The sequence below is a fragment of the Heloderma suspectum genome, chromosome 2 (genome assembly GCF_057233095.1).
Source record: "Heloderma suspectum isolate Gila_16-S chromosome 2, 16-S_ref, whole genome shotgun sequence".
NCBI lineage: Eukaryota > Metazoa > Chordata > Lepidosauria > Squamata > Helodermatidae > Heloderma > Heloderma suspectum.
The window spans coordinates 246,175,717-246,192,320 of NC_139459.1; the positions used below are offsets into that span (position 1 = coordinate 246,175,717).

General features: G+C 47.0%; 1 long non-coding RNA gene across 1 annotated transcript; it reads left to right on the forward strand.

Moving 5' to 3' along the window:
• Positions 1-8,003: 8,003 nt before the first annotated feature.
• LOC146354342 (uncharacterized) lies at positions 8,004-15,514 on the forward strand. Its single transcript, XR_014787421.1, has 4 exons — positions 8,004-8,822; positions 9,876-10,010; positions 13,772-13,942; positions 14,773-15,514. It is a non-coding gene; the product is annotated as an uncharacterized LOC146354342 (long non-coding RNA).
• Positions 15,515-16,604: the final 1,090 nt, after the last annotated feature.

A 16,604-nucleotide genomic window follows, 5' to 3' on the forward strand; every position in this document is an offset into this window, starting at 1 on the left:
AGAAATGGATGGGGTGACAAATGGATCACGTTTAAATGGGAATGATGATATGCATGACAAGGCCACACCAACACTCCTCCCGAGTGCTCCAGACTGTGTTGGCCCTGTGCATAGCCCTGGCAAGTACCAGGCACGGTAGAGATAGGGCCCATGTGTCAGAAGCACATCACAGCACTTCTGAAAGAACAAACTGCCTTCCTTGTGGAGATCTGCAAAGTGCAGAATTGGTCTCACTGTCAGTTCTTCTCAATATATCGATAACTCGTCTATACATCTGATGCCGTTTTCCCTCCTCTGCCGTCCCCTCAAAAATGTACGTTAGCTTGTCCTCCCAGACTTTACTGTCACAAAGAGGTGGTAATGTCTGGACTACACTTGCACTGCACATTTGACCAACTCAGACAGGAGTACAGTTCCAAAGAGGAGGCCCCATTGTGCATATGCGGGCGTCTGCTTGTGTCCTCATCCATCTGATCTTTGATAAAGATCATCAAAGGACAGCCAGCCTCTGTCCTGTATTTCTGCAGCTGCAGCGATAATTCACTGGCGTGCAAGTCATAACTTCCGAAGAAATCAAACTGGTGTGTCAAAAGCAGAATGGAGACATTGTCTAGAGCAGTGAGCCCTTCTCATTGGCCATGCTGGCTGGGGATAATGGGTCTTGTAGTCCAACTAGGGATGTCCGAGAAATCTGCAACGGAACCAAATGACTGCAGACTTCTATGAATCCAACCCGCGGATTCTGCAGTGCACCAACTTTCCCCCTGTCAGGTGGTATCCACGTGCCTGTGGACTGTTTTTCTAACCTTCGGGAATTTGGGGCAAACTTAGCAGTAGCAAAATAATAATAATTAAAAAAACCTGTCTGAAAATGCACATTTCCCCCATAGGCTAAAGTGTGAAAATGCACATTTTGGGGGGGGGATTTGCACATCTTTGCAATTGCAAACTTGTACAGATTTGGGAAACTGAAAGAAATCCAGTTCCACCAATGAGCAGACAACGAAACGAAAGGCACCTGACAATCCACAAAATGCAAACAGAACTGATTTTACATAATCCATACATCCCTAAGTCAAACACACCTGGAGGGCATGAAGTTGGGGAAGGCTGGTCTGGACCATTTCCCTATCTGCACATACAGCAAATACCCATGAACCAGATATTCCAATATATGTAGGTCAATTTTGTTCTGCCTGATTTGTCTAGAGAACATATTAGAGGTGGCTAAAGAAAAGTGGGTTCTTCTAGTAGTCTGATAATCTGGGTCTAGTCCAGCTCAATTCCAACTGATGTTGCAGCTCAGCCTTCAGCGAGTCACTTCCCCCTCCCCCCTTTTTGGGGTCTTTTTCTCCATCAGACTGATGTAGTAGTAGGTGATGCCTCTCTTACTTTGGAAACAAATGTTAAATCTGTTGGTGAACAGTGCTATGTAAAGGATGATCTTGTAAGGCAAGTTGGCTGGGAAGCCTGAATCCAGCCCATAGTGTCCATGCGTACGTCTGAAAAAGCCATCCCTCTTTCCCTTTCCTCAAATCCTTTTGGACTTTCAGGTAGAGAACAGCTCTCTAGAGCAGCCTTCCCCAATGGCCATGGTGGTTCAGTATGATAGGAGTTGTAATCCAACACCTCGGGAGGGTACCAGGTAGGGGAAGGCTGCTCCAGAGGTACGGAGGGATCGAAACTCAGTGGTGGAGCACCTGCTTTGCATGCAGAAAGTCCCAGGTTCAACCCCCTGCACCTCCAGTTAAAAGGATCAGATAGCAGGGGATGTGAAGGGTCCCTGCCTAAGACCCTGGGATACAGCAGCTTCCTATGAGTCTAGACATGGGCAGTGGAGGCTGGTGGCTCTAATTTCGGTGGGGGTGTGAACCCATTCCGGGTTTCAGTCAGAACCAGCCAGAACTCTAAAGGAGCCATCCAAGGTGCTGAACCAAAATTGGAGCCACCTGCCTCCACTGGACATGGGTTGTGGACCATGTGTCCCCATCCTAGGTGCTTATATGTATGTCCTATGCTCCCTCCAAGCAAATAGCACATTCATTCCGGTTTTCCTTGGCAATGGCTAGTAGCCTGGGGTGTGGTTGGGACAGGAGGCTGGGCAGTGCAGGAAGAAGGAAGGAAGCTGCCAGAGTGTTTCTATCTACAATCATTTGTGCTGGCTCGTTTTCCATCAGGTGCTTGGGATCAAGGAATTAGAAACAAAGACCCGCAGAAGGAAGAACAACGTGGCTCTTGGCGAGAAACCTGTGCATCTGGAACTTATGAGGGGATGTACTGTAAACTCTGCAGCCATGATAAATGCATTCAGGCCCCAGAGGCAGGATGTGTAGGATGCCTGGACGCGCCATCAGACCCCTCAGTTCTCACACACTGTTTATTGACAACGAAGGCCATTTTTCTTCCAAAGCCTTTATTAACAGACCTGTGTATTCATACACTGCCAGGTGTGAGCAGGAATCAGGACATGTCAAGCTGGGGGACAGCTGGGAAGAGAGCTTGAGGCCCCCTCACCAGGACCCCAAAACCTCTTAGCACTCTCCACTGGATTTTGGCCTGGTGGTTATGTGTTAGACATAGACTGAGAGGAGATCTAGGTTCAAGTCCCCAGTCAGACATGAAGGGAGGGACCATAGCTCAGTGGGAGAGCGTGCTTTGCACACAGAGCGTCCCAGCCTCACTCCATTCCAAGGACCAGAAAAGACCTCCTGCCTGAGCTGCCTCTCAGAGTCGGCAGTTCTGAGCTAGATGGACAAATAGCGCGACCTGGTATCATACTATCTATTTATGAATAATATTTCTACACCTCTTGATATGGCAAGATTGCTAAGGGTGCAATCTTATGCATGTTTACACTGATTTGGGGTTGTTTTAGAGTGGGGAAAATTGGGTATTATTCCTGAAAGTGGAAGAAAAGGCAGTTTCCTGGAAGACAGGTGGGATAAAGATGCAATCCATAGACAGTTCACTTATACCCTGCTCTTCTTCCAAGGAACATAAGGTGTCCAAACTGGCCTCCCATCCAAGCAAGCAGCAGTGGGACTGCATCATGTGCCTTTATTAGACCATTTCCTGAGAGCAGAATATACTGAAGCTACCTGTGAGAGCAGAAGTGGCAGCGCTTTTGATAGGCTTTCCCACGTCTCTGTGGCTGCTTGGAGGCATGAGAATGGAAACCCTGGTATCTAACTGTGCATTTGTGCTTGCCATCAATTGCCCATTTAGGCAAAATACGGTGTACCCCTCTGGAAGTTTTCCAGGTGCATGTAATAAAGCAAAGCTGTGGGCAGTTTATGGCAATCCAGTATACTAGGCATCACATGTGCACTGTGTTTGACATTGTGGTATTAATAATAAACTCTATCTAGTTTCACACAGCAAGAGATTAGGAACATAGGAAGCTGCCTTATACCGAGTCAGAGCCTTGGTCCATCTAGCCCAGTATTGTCGGCACTGACTGGCAGTGGCTGTCCAGGGTTTCAGGCAGGGAAATTTTCTGCTCTACCTGGCTATGCCGGGAATTGAACCTGGGAGTTCCTGCATGCAAAGCATGTGCTCTACCTCTGAGCTACGGCCTGCTCCTTGTTAAAAGGGAGGATGGAACTCAGAAGTCTGGATCATTCTGCACTAGCTATTGGGTTACTTGCACAAGAAAAGGATAAAAATGACGAAGAGTCTTTTGCTGCAACAGACTTGCACAATTACCCCTCTGGAAAAAGGGAAGAACACCTTTTGTTCAGTGGCACAACTGAAGCATGCTCAAAATTCTACTATTCATTATTGTATGCACTAAAGAGACATAGAAAGTCTACATTCCAGTGGAAATCACATAGCAGAAGTCTGCCAGGGAATGGGAGCTGGACTCACTTCCTCTCCTACTGACACTCCTGATGAATGTCCAGGAGAGGGCATTGACCTCTTCTGGGTGCCAGTGAGAAATTCCTCGCTGCCATCTTGCCAGATGGGACTCATCTCTGTGTTTATGCAACCCAAGGAGTCAGTAGAATGAGGCGCTTTTCATTTTGCCCTTTTTTGAGAACTGGGAGTTTAATTCCCACCAAACAATGTTCTTTTCCAACAAGCTTAAAATAAGCCCTTTAGGCTGTGGCATCCTGTGAGCTACTAGCATTGTGCAAATATGGACTTGTGCAGAGAGAGTTATGACACAACGGGAAGGCTATTTACTGTTTATGGGGAGAGGGGGGAGGAGATGGCCAGGAAATGATGGGAGGGGCAGCGGGAAAGCCTCAGATCTTCATGCCCCCATATGGCCATTCTTCAAACGGCAAGAGCTTTGTTCCAGTGGACACTGCTGTGTGAGGAAATGTACTTGGATTTAGCGTATGGGAACGTGTACATTGAACACAGAGCAAAGGGCCCTCTGAGCCAGCTGTGCAGTTTCATATAACTGCGCCCAAAGTATTCCTGTGGTGACAGGGAAGGGCACATGCTGCATATGCTCTACCTCCACAGTCAGGGAAACGAGGTGCATTTTCACATGCGCATGCGCCCACATGCACACAGAAACGTCTAGTTCAGACGACAACATCCTGTGATAACAAATTACTTCACCTGACAGTAATTTTTAATGGATGGACATCCAGGGGTTCCTGGTTACACAGGTCAGAGCTGAAAGGGGAGGGGGCAAGAACCCCTGAAAAAGAGTTCACATGGTGTGGGGAGGTAGGGAAGCGCCTAATAAAACCCACAACCTGCACAACTAGGACTGGCATCAAGGGTCAGCTTGGAAGAGCGCCCACCGGGGGCCTACGCCCCAGCAGAGGGCCCACTGGTGACAGCCCACAGTTCCGCTCCTCCTCTTCACCGGCAACCTGCTTCTTCACTCGCCCCTCGCTCTGATCCAGACAAGAGTGGGGGTGTGACGAAGGAGCGGGAGATACCACTGCCTGAATGCTCATTGGCTCTCTGCCTGGCAAGCAAGCAGCCGGTCCCAATGATAAGGGAGGAGGAGGAGCCAACAGCCGGGCAACAATGCTGATGAGAAGCTAAACTCACTGAGGGAGAAGGGCCCATTGAGGATGTCTTGCTCAGGGTCCTCCAAAACTTGCCCACCTTTCTCAACCACCCACCCCCCATTTTAGCCAAGCCATACCACCCACAACCTTCTGAGAGCAGTACCTAAGGAGCATGGCCTAAAGGTGAAGAGCCAAGTCCACTCTAGCCCTCCTGCAGTTTGTGCCCTGGTCGGCAGTGCTAGTTTTCTTCTTCTCTGTTCACACCAGCGTAATGTCTACAGGGATAAGAGGGACACGTGACACTGGCAACGAATTGCTTTGGGTGACCACAGCATGCAGTACCTTTTTTTATATTCCATTTTATGTTCCATTTATATTTATTAATTACTGTTGCTATAATTATTAATTTATATCTATTAATTACTGTGCTATTTTAATTACTGCAAATACGTATTTATTTAGGACATGTAACAAACCACCCTTCATAATATATAACCCAGCGTGCTTTTGTAATCCACCATGAATGCTCCTGAGGACCACCTTTCCAGTTACTTTTAGAAGACACAAGTGTACACATCTGTATGTTGATGTATTAAGGCAGTATCTGTGGAAGGATTTATGCAGGACAAGTATAGAGAAACATGTCTGCAAGTCACATGTTCTCTCAGAAATAAGCATATGTTACCCTTCCCATTTAATATTCTCATTCCCCTGGAGACAAAGGGCCATGACATAGATATCCTAAAAGTGTGATATGGCCAGTAAGTTCCAAGGCTTGTAAATTCACTTATGTGACAACCTGCTTCAGAATGCCTATTCTCACACTCTCATTCAGGTGTATATTACATTCTGGTTTTGTTGGTTGCTTTCTAGTTCATTTTGGTTTAGCGATTTAAGGGCTCACCACAATACATTTTTCACACACACCCCCGCCATGAGAAAACTCTTGAAGGGTGAGGGTGGGAGCTTTTCCTTTACAGCACAATCCTAGGAATGTTTAGACAGAAAAAGTCCTACAACTCCCAGCATTCTCCAGCCAGCCATGGGGAATGCTGGGAGTTGTAGGGCTTTTTTCTGTATAAGCATGCATAGGAGCGTGGCCTTATTTGGGAACACACTGATGAGGACAAGTTGTTTGTCCTTCTTGCCCTGGTCTCCTTCAAAAGTCACCACAGCCCATAGTAGCTGTTCCCTCCTCACATGACTATGGAGGAATGTTCAGAATATGAGTAGACGGAGTGCCTGCCCCATTGAACAGAATGACTGTAGCCCTCGCACTGTGGCAGACATCAAACCTTGCTGTGCGAGTGGAAGGAATGTTTCTGGAAGGGAAGAAATGCAATGAGGGGTGTGCGTGGAGTGGCTCCACAAATGGTTCAACAGCCACCCATCATGTCCTTGGCTGTGGCCTTCTCCCTAATTGATTCTCCCTAATCAGTTTGCTGCCGAGCCTTTCACAGTATTCCGTTGATTTAGCTGGCTATTGGCATACTGATTATCAAGCCCCTGATCATCTTCATTTAATTACATGGATTTACAAATGTTTCAGGAACACAGGAAGCTGCCTTATATTGGGTCAGGCCAATGGTCCATCTAGCCCAGTGTTATTGAACACTGAACGGCAGTGGCTCTCCAGGGTTTCAGGAAGGTTTTTTCCTAGCCCTACATGCAGATGCTGGTGAGTGAATCTGGGACCTTCTGCATGCAAAGCAGGGGCTCTGACACTGAGCTACAATCCCTCCCCATCTCTTGGGAAGTGTTTGAGACTGCTACATGTTCACATGACCAAAACTGGGGAAAGGTGTGAATGTGCGCATGGGGGGGGGGGAGGCACTCAGGGAAATAAGCATTTTCTTTTTCACTCTGGGGCAACTGTTTTAAAATTACAACCACCACTTTATGCTACAGGCCCCATGCAGCACCTTTAACATGGACCTTCCCAGTTTCATACACATTCATGGATTTGCCACTACTGAGCGATTCAACACACTTAGTTGTTGTAGTGAAATTCTGCCCTATGTGGTTAGACTTTGCTTAAACTTTGTACCCATAGATGGAATTGCCAAGACAGCTGGAGCATGTTTAAAGCAAAAGTTGGCTGGTGGGCTAACTGATAGAGGAGAGTGGGTGGGCTCTCTCCCCTCTAAGAAAGTTACTGCAATAATACTGGAGGAGTTAACTATAAGCTCATTGGCAAAGACACTGCTGGAATGGAGACTGGCGGCGTTCTTGTAATATTTGTTTTATTTACAAATATACAAGCAGAGCACAGGTGGAAGGGGGGAAAGGCCCTGCTCCAAGGCAATATATCTGCTACCCCACATCAGCTCTTCAGAAAGAGGCTGTGCACCCCAAAATGCCTTTTGCCAACTCAGAGCTCCCTCTTCCTCTCCTTCCCACCCCCTCACTCACATACACACCGGCCCCCTTCCATTAGCTTGTTGGGTACCACCTTTCTCAAGTCCTGATGGCTATTTCCTTCAAGACACTCGAGGGGGATCTACAAGTATCAGAAGACAATCTCCTAACAATCAGCTTTTATCAGCCAATCATTCTGGGCTATTAGCAAGCAATCTCTCTTTTTAAAAGGTTGGTTCACCATTAGCTGTAACAATATATTTTTAATAAACCTTTATTTGACCCATATCAATCCATTTTCTGGCCTGGTTTGGAGACTGGTATTACTTTGATGGCCCTGGTGTACAATCTACATCAGCCTCCCTAAACTGGCTGCCCTCCAGATGTTTTGGATCACAACCCCCAGAATTCATGACCATTGGCAGTGCTGGCAAAGTCCAAAAGTTGGAGGGCCCCAGGTTGTGGAAGACTGATCTAACCCTAGAGCTTTTCTACATGAGGCATTTATTGTGTGCTTGTGATTGCTTACTCACAGTTGTTTACAGGTTCCTTAGATGACTTTGTGATCCTCCAGTTTCACTTCTGTTTTTTTCAGAGCAGTTTCCTGGGTTTGGTTTGGTTTTTTTGAACAGATATTATTTCTGAAAAGGCTGTTTCTACTGGTGTATTTGGACTATTCTGCTATAGCACAGCTCCACCTAGAAAGGAAAAGCTCTTTATGTAGAGCTCAGATCTCAATTCTGAGACAAAACCAAAAGCAGATTTGATGATTAACAGCCTCATGTAGAAAAGCGCATATACTGAGGCCAGCAAGTTCTGATGAGTCATTTTGCAGGATCAGACGGGCATTAATGGAGTGATACCTTCACTCAGGACAAAGGCACTCTTCCTCTTTTTCAAACTGCTAACGGGCCTTGCCATGTAGAAAGCTTCCTGCTGCCAAGAGGGGAGGGAAACGACCTGCTTTTTCCAGAGGAATTTCCTGTGCTCTTGGTTTGGCACCACTGCATACATCTGCGGGCAAGGGGTGCACTTAGGGGATAATCGAAGCATCACCGTGGACAAGACAAAGGTGGTGGAGCTTTGAGGGAAGTTCCAGCCTCCTGATCTAGCAAGGAAGATCCAGCTCTTTTTTTTTTCTTTTTCTACAGAAAGGATGCCGGCTGGGGGGCTGTTTTCATGGGGGATGCCCTGTGGATTGGGAGTGTTTTAAGGTCGTTTGCAGCACATGATGTTGTGGCCACTGCGCTGCCAACCAGCAGCTTCCATCTTGAAAAGCCGCATTATCTGAAAGTCCTTTTACTCCATTTTTTTCCAATTAAAGCGGCTCCCACGTGGTTCCACTGCAGTGTGCTGCATTCCTCTGCATTAACTCCTGGGCATGCCTTTGTGATGTGGCTGGGGCCTGGCAGTGACGTGGTCAAGGGGTGGGGATGCTACCCTCCCCCCCATTCACTAATTTTCCCCATTGGCACTACTATCCCTCGGGTGAGTAATTAGAGTAACTACAGAAAATACCCTGCCTTTCTGACTCAATAAAATACTACTGCACTCCGTTGAGCCTTCAGAATTACACTGTACTTCCTTTTCACCAGTGGGAGTAACTAGCCTCAACTTTCCCACAGACAGTTGTCATTATGCATTTCTCTGATGTTTGCCTGATGTTGATTTGCTTCTCTGATGTTGTATTAATTCCCCTCTCCATTGTTGTGTTACTTCACTTCTCTGAGCACTTGTCTGATCCTTGCATTACTTAGCTGCTTCTCTGACGTTTGTGTTATTTTGCTTCTTTGATGTTTGCTTTAGTTTGGGGCTTCTCTGATCCTTGCGAATTGCTTCGCTTCCCTGCTTCTCTTTGAGTTGCTTCACTTCCCTGATGCTTGCAGTAAAAACTGCTTGGAAGCTACCATTCTGTGTCAGTTTGCTGGAATGGGGAGAAACTGGGGTGTTGGGGGTGCTCTCAGGGGGAGCCTTCAGATCCTGCATTGGATAATCTATGATTTTGTCTTCTTCTTGGAAAACTGAGGAAACAGTGAGCTTATACTCTTTCCTTTGGCATTAAACAAATGCGCATTAGGGCTTTATCGCAGTAGCACTCTGCCGAGGTATCAAGATCATAGGAGCGGAGAAGCTTTTCACTGTAAGCAGGGAGAAAGTGCCCAGAGAAGGAGAAAGGGCTGGTGGTGGAAGCTATAACTCTGCCACAATTTGCTGGAATGCGGTGAAATTGGGTGGGGGGCTGCTCTCAGGGGGAGCCTTCAGATGGTTCGCTGGAGAATCAGGAATTTTGTCTTCTACAGGCAAAAGTGTGCACAATGGGGAAAAGAGTGGGAGAGGAATAACTCTGCCACGGTTTGCTGGAATGGGGTGACTGGCTGTTCTCAGGGGGAGCCTTCAGATGCTGCACTGGAGAATCGGGGATTTTGGCTTCTTAATGCAAAAGTGCGCATATTGGGGAAACGGGGATGGGGAGCTCTAACTCTGTGACAGTTTGCTGGTATGGAATTGTGAATTTGTTGCTTTCCATTCATAATAATGTAGTAGCAGGGGGAAGAAACAAGCCTCTCTCATTGGTTGAGCAGCCCCTGCCAGTTCGATAATGTTCAGTTCTACTCCCCCCGTCGGAATTATGTTCCTTTCAAGCACTGTGTGACCCCTGAAAACTGGATTTTAAAGGTACAGTACATTCAGCTTATCTTGCTTCATGTGTCCCTGGCAGACCAAAGCTGATTCCATGAAAACTCAGATAATACTCCAATGCGCTTCTCTTGTCATGAAGATCCCCCCAAAGAGTATTCAAGGCTGTGCTGAAAATCTCACTCATTCAGATTTTTATGCTGAAAAATTACTGGGGGGAGGGGGACTCTTAACTGAGATAGCATTCAGCTTTGATTGTGGTTGTTGCCATACCCACCACTTCCACCGGTGTGCCACCCCATGGCCCCCTCCATCCCAAGATTAGTGTTCTTTCCAGTCCTTTTTAAAAGGACTTTTCACTGTGGGGTGTGTGTGTGTGAACACAAAGGGGCCCTTTCAACTATGTAAAGGGGCACATTTAACCTTTCGTAAAAATAAACCAATTACATAATAAAACAATACTAAAAGTATTTTAGGTATTAAACTAATTTTAACATTAAGTGTGGTTTAAAGAATTTCACGCTCACATATCAATTTATATTTAACTCCAGCCATGGATGTTTATCACTCCCACTTGCAGCTCCATTCTCTGCTGAACCTTCACAGCTTTATGAAATTCAGATGACAGTGATTCATTAAATTTTTTAAATGATCTTCTCCATCAGCTCTTATACCACTAACAATTGGAACTGTCCCATTATTTGAGTACCCTTTTGCTTCCGCTGTATACTCTTGGCACTATGCACATGTATTTTTTTTCTTGTTAATTGCCTCAAATAATCCCAATTCTGGCATTTCAATTTAAAAACAAAAAACCTCATATCAAGCTTTATGCCTTGATAATAATGGAATCCATTTCCATCGATTATCTCTTTTGTACAGCACTGCTGATCAGTTTCTGGTATATCTTTTTCCTTTCTTTCTGATACTACGATTCTAATTCTTGCTGCAGGGTGGGGGATAATTTGTAGGGCTGTGCAGGGACTGCCCAATCCGACTCGGAAGCTGCTTTGCGGCTTCCGAGGCAGGCCCAATCTGGCTCGAGCAGATTCGGGGGGGGGGTACCGAGCCTCTTCGGGCACCCCCCTGACGCCCCCGCACAAACCCCCTTACCTTGCCACCTCCACTGCCATTGCCCTTGCTGTCATCATCCTCAGCGCCGCCGCCACCCTCACCACTGCCAACTGCTGAGGCCTGGGTGCGCGCAGCGACTCTTACTGCAAGGAGTTGTCATTTTTAAAATGGCAACCTCCTGGAACTTCCTGGAGGTTGGCATTTAAAAAATGGCGATTCTCTGCAGTAAGAGTTGTCTTACGCATCCAGGCCTCAGCAGTTGGGGGTGGCGAGGGCGGCAGCAGCAATGGAGGTGGCGGTGGCAAGGATGGCGGCGGCTCAGGTAAGGACCCGGAAGCGCCATGGGGGCTGGGCCAGGGGCCAAAGCGCCCCGAGTGCTTCAGAGAGCCCCCAACCCGCTCCAGGTTGCTTCATACCCCCTCTGCTTCGCCTCAGAAGGGGCATAAAGTGACCCGAAACTGCCCGCTTCAACTCGGGGCTCAGGCCTTGGGCCGAAGCGGTGCACAGCCCTAATAATTTGTCCTCATTTAGATCAGGCATTCCCTGCTCAGTATGAAGTGCATCACCCCCTTCTTTTAATTCCGAAATGTCTTCCTCTGAAACAATGGCTGTAAGCAACGGCAGTATTTATTTATTTATTTATTAATTACATTTATATCAGAGAATGCTGATGAAATTTGCAGAAGACACTAAATTGGGCAGGATAGCTAATACTTTGGAAGACAGAAACAAAATTCAAAGGGATCTTGATAGACTGAAGCGCTGGGCAGAAAACAACAGAATTACATTTAATAGGGATAAATGCCAAGTTCTGCACCTCGGAAAAAGAATGCACAGAATGCACAGTTACAAGATGGGGGATACTTGGCTGAACAAGACTACAAGTGAGAAGGATCTTGGAATTGTTGTCCATCACAAGCCAAATATGAGCCAAAAATGTGATGTAGCTGCAAAAAAGGCAAATGCTATTTTGGGCTGCATTAATAGAAGCATAGCTTCCAAATCCCGGGAAGTACTAGTTCCCCTCTACTCAGCACTGGTTAGGCCTCATCTGGAGAACTGTGTCCAGTTCTGGGCACCACACTTTAAGAAGGATGCAGACAAACTGGAGAGGGTTCAGAGGAGGGCAACAAAGATGATCAGGGGACTGGAAACAAAGCCCTGTGAGGAGAGACTGAAAGAACTGGGCATGTTGAGCCTTGAGAAGAGAAGACTGAGGGGAGATATGATAGTGCTCTTCAAGTACTTGAAAGGCTGTCACAGAGAGGAAGGCCAGGATCTCTTCTCGATCATCCCGGCGTGCAGGACACGGAACAATGGGCTCAAGTACAGGAAGCCAGATTCCGGCTGAACATCAGGAAAAACGTCCTGACTGTTAGAGCAATACGAGAATGGAACCAATGACCTAGGGAGGTGGTGGGCTCTCCCACACTGGAGGCGTTCATGGCGAGGCTGGACAGCCATCTGTCGGGGATGCTCTGACTTGGATTCCTGCATTGGGCAGGGGGTTGGACTCGATGGCCTTGTAGGCCCCTTCCAACCCTACTATTCTATGATCCCACCTTTTTCCTCCTTAAGGAACCCAAGATGGTGTACATAATCCTCCTCCTCCTCCTCCATGTTATCCTCACAACAACCCTGTGAGGTGGGTTGGGCTGAGAGTCTGTGACTGGCCCAGAGTCACCCAGTGAGCTTCCACGGCCGAGCGGGGACTAGAACCCGGATCTCCCGGCTCCCAGGCCAACACTCTCGCCACTACACTGGCTGAAGAGTGCTTAGCAAAAAGTCTTGCTAATCTGAGATACTTTGCAGCAGTGTGTTCCATTTCAAATTGCTTCCTTGTTGCGTTTCTTTTAGCACTGTGTGTGCAGATCGCCTCATAGGCTGCTTGGCTACAGACTTTCTCTCTTGACTTGCTCCAACTTGGCCTTCCTGTCTCTCCCCTACGGGCAGACTGGCCATAAGAGCTGCTTGCTTGCACTCCGATTGATTCTTACATTCCTTTGAGTCCTTTCTTATTGGCCTTTAGGGCTGCTTGTTTATCAAGGGAGCTGAGCCCACTCCACAGTCTGCGGACTAGGAAAATGGGCATTGGCAAAGGATTCAAAGGCAATATATGAGAATACCCAAAGTAGATGAAAACAAGCTAACTCTCTCCTTCTCTTCCACAAGGAACACACTTATATACTATGCATTTAGCAAGGCAGTTCGGCTCTTCCCACCACCACCACTTCATCTTAGCAACAGGAGGTGGAACAAGACAAAAGCTTGGGTGTATGAGGGAACTGGAGAGCAGTTTAACGGTTGCTTCCCCAGACAGTGGGTTAGATCCAGATTTAAGCTGGATTGACTGTGCTGGCAGAAGTGAACTTTCCCACCCCCTCCTTCCCATGGCAACCCTGTGAGCCCCCTGAAAATGCTACACAGAGAGTACTGAATGGGGTGCGCTGTGAGGACAGGGATCCTCGAAACTGGGCAGGGGGACTTTCTGTCAGCAGAGCCCCTTCCTCTTGTGCAAAACATATCCTGGATCCAACCCCCCATCTTTCACATATGTAGACAAAACATATCCTGGATCCAACCCCCCATCTTTCACATATGTAGACAAAACATATCCTGGATCCAACCCCCCATCTTTCACATATGTAGGCAGATTTGCTCTCTGTACTGCATGTCCATCCCTAAAAGTGGTGCTTGAGAATGAGAACAGTGTGTCTGTCTTTCAGGAAAGGAGAAGACTTATCCTGGACACAGAGAATTGAGTTGTGCTGGAAGAGACCTCCTACATTTTTCTCTCCCCAAAAGAGCAAAATGCCAAGGTCCAAGCTGCATGGCTGATGTCTCAGTGATGTGTAAACAGCATTTCCAAGTGTTGACACAACAAAGGCTACTGGAAAGTATCCCGAACACTCTATAATGAAATAATATGTTTGTAGCTAAACTGTTTTTACATTATGCTTAATAATGTATTTTCAAGGTTTTTAATCTTTGTAAACCACACAGAGAGCTTTGGCTACTGGGCGGTATAGAAATGTAATAAATGAAATTAAATGAAATAATGGCGACTGGAACAAACAAGCCTGCTCCTGCAAAGCCTATTGTGCTTATTGGAATTATATTATAATGCTAGATAAAATGGGGGGTGGGGAGGTGAGAAGAGGTGATGCCTGTTCAGGGGAAGGGAGACAACATGGACTTCCACTACACTTAAGAACATCGGCCATCACTTATTCTGTGCAGAGTCTTGGAACAATCTCAGCATCTTTGCTGGAAACTCCCTAGAAGATCAGGGCTGGTGTTGGCACGGTTGGGCACCTGCAAAGCACCCCCCCCCCCAAGGGCCCACTGGTGAGAGCCCTCGGACCTGCTCCTCCTCTTCACTGGCAACCTGCTTCTTCACTTGCCTCTTGCTCTGATCCAGACAATTGTGGTGGTGTAAAGGAGGAGCAGGAGATGCCACTGCCTACATGCTCGTTGGCTCTTTGCCTGGAAAGCAAGCAGGTGGTCCCAATGATAAGGAAAAGGAGCAGCAGCAGGTGACAATGCTGGTGAGAAGGCAGACTCACTGAGGGACAGGGCCTTGTTGCGGGTATCTTGCCCGAGGCCCCTCCAAAATCTGGAGCTGGTACTATAGAACATGCATGTGCCTGTGTTTGCTCTTTACATGACACTGTGATCATTCAAGGCATCTCCTGCATTAAATGTCCTTTGTTCCATTTTTAAATAGATCGCAGATAATGAACTATCAAATTACCCTGTTGTGCTCTGCTTCGGTTTCCTCCGTGAAAAGAGGAAAAGCGGCAAGAAGAGGAGCGAGATCAATGAAAGATAATGGAAGACTCAGATACGGGGAGAGGGAGGGGGAAGGGTGTGGGGGGGAAGGCAGCACGTCAAAAAGGGAGTCATCATGGCCCTGCATTTAAAACGGAAGCAGAAAGCCCCGTTTTAAATGCAAGATTTTAGGCTGGTGTAGAGATGCCCCTTGAATCATATCATTACACCTTGAGTTCCATGATGGAAGGAAGGTGGGATATAAATGTAATATAAATAAATAAAGTATCCCATCTAGAAACGCTATTTCCCTCTTGGGCATGTATACCTCGAAGGACACACAATGGTTGAAGTATTTTGGATAATGTGGAATAAAAAGCAGGAAATAACACTACAAAAGTGAGATATTGAATGTGTAATGTGCCCCAACAGTTATCAGCGCACTTCAGTACCGCTATAAAGCTTGAGTATAGATCTAGCCCAAGTCACATGGCTGTTAAGGCCTTGCCAGAGAATAAAAAAGGTGACAACTCTACTCACGAGCTGATGCTATGGAAAAAATGTACTGCCTTTCCAGTGCCCTCTAATACAGGAGTCAGTGCCCATGGGCGCCACAGCACCCACAGAGGCTTCCAGTGGTGCTTGCGAAGCTTTCCACTCCCTACCCCCCCTTCAAAAAATGTTTTTAATAAAAACTGAAAAATGTTAGGGTGCCAGGTTCTCCTTCCTGTTCCTGCATCTGCTGCTTGCTGATCAGCTGCTCAGCATCCAAGAAGAGAAAGCAAGGCAAAGGGGAGAGAAAGAGAGAGGCTGGAGGCTAGGAGTGGGGAGAAACAGTGAGGTAAAGAGGTGGGAGGAGAGAAATATGGCACGGCTAGAGTCTAGGAGGGGAGAGAAACAGCAAGATAAATGGGTGAGTGGGAGAGAAAGAACCAGGCTGGGGACTAAGAAGGGAGAGAAAAAAAGAAGATAAGGAATGGGGAAGGGAGAAAATAGCAAGGAGAGGGGTGGAGAGAAATAGTGAGGCTAGAGGCTGGGAGGGAGGGAGGGAGGGGGGATTTAGGAAGGCAAAAGGGTATGAGTAGAGAAAGAACAAGGCTGGAGGCTAGGAGTGGGGGGAAACAGCGAGAAAAAGGGGTGACTGGGCGAGAAAGCGAGGCTAAGGGTTAGGAAGGGAGAGAAAGAAGAAGGCTAATGATGAGGAAGGGAGAAAATAGTGAGGAAAGGCGTTGGGGGAAGATAAAGAGCAAGGCTAGAGGCTTGGAATGGAGAAAGAGATCAAAGGGGAAAGGTCTGTGTGGACAGGAGTACATTGGTCAGGTCAGGAAGCAACTCTTTCCATTTCCCCCAACGTTTAGCCTTGCTATTTCTCTCCCCGACACATGGGAGGCCCCCACAACAGCCATTATGTGACTAGCCACATCCTCCATGGGAGCCATTTTGTGGTGGTGCCCACAGCAGTTTCTCAAATTTCCAAATATGCCCACGGGTCCAAAAAGGTGGGGGACCCCTGCTCTAATATTCCATGGATGAAAATAGGGACACATTTGTAACACCTGTATTCTCATACCAAGCATTGTTGCCCAACTCTTCTCTCCAGTTACATGATGCTGAAAGCAATATTCCTTTTGCTGTATTGCAATAACATTTCCTGCACTGTTTTCAAAACAGAGACACTGTTCTGTAGGTTAATTATACACTAGAAAGACATAATTGTTCTATCTGTTAGCAGCAGTTCAAAATGAGCCTTGCTGGCATGTGAAATGGAAGGCTGTGTATTATGTAAGA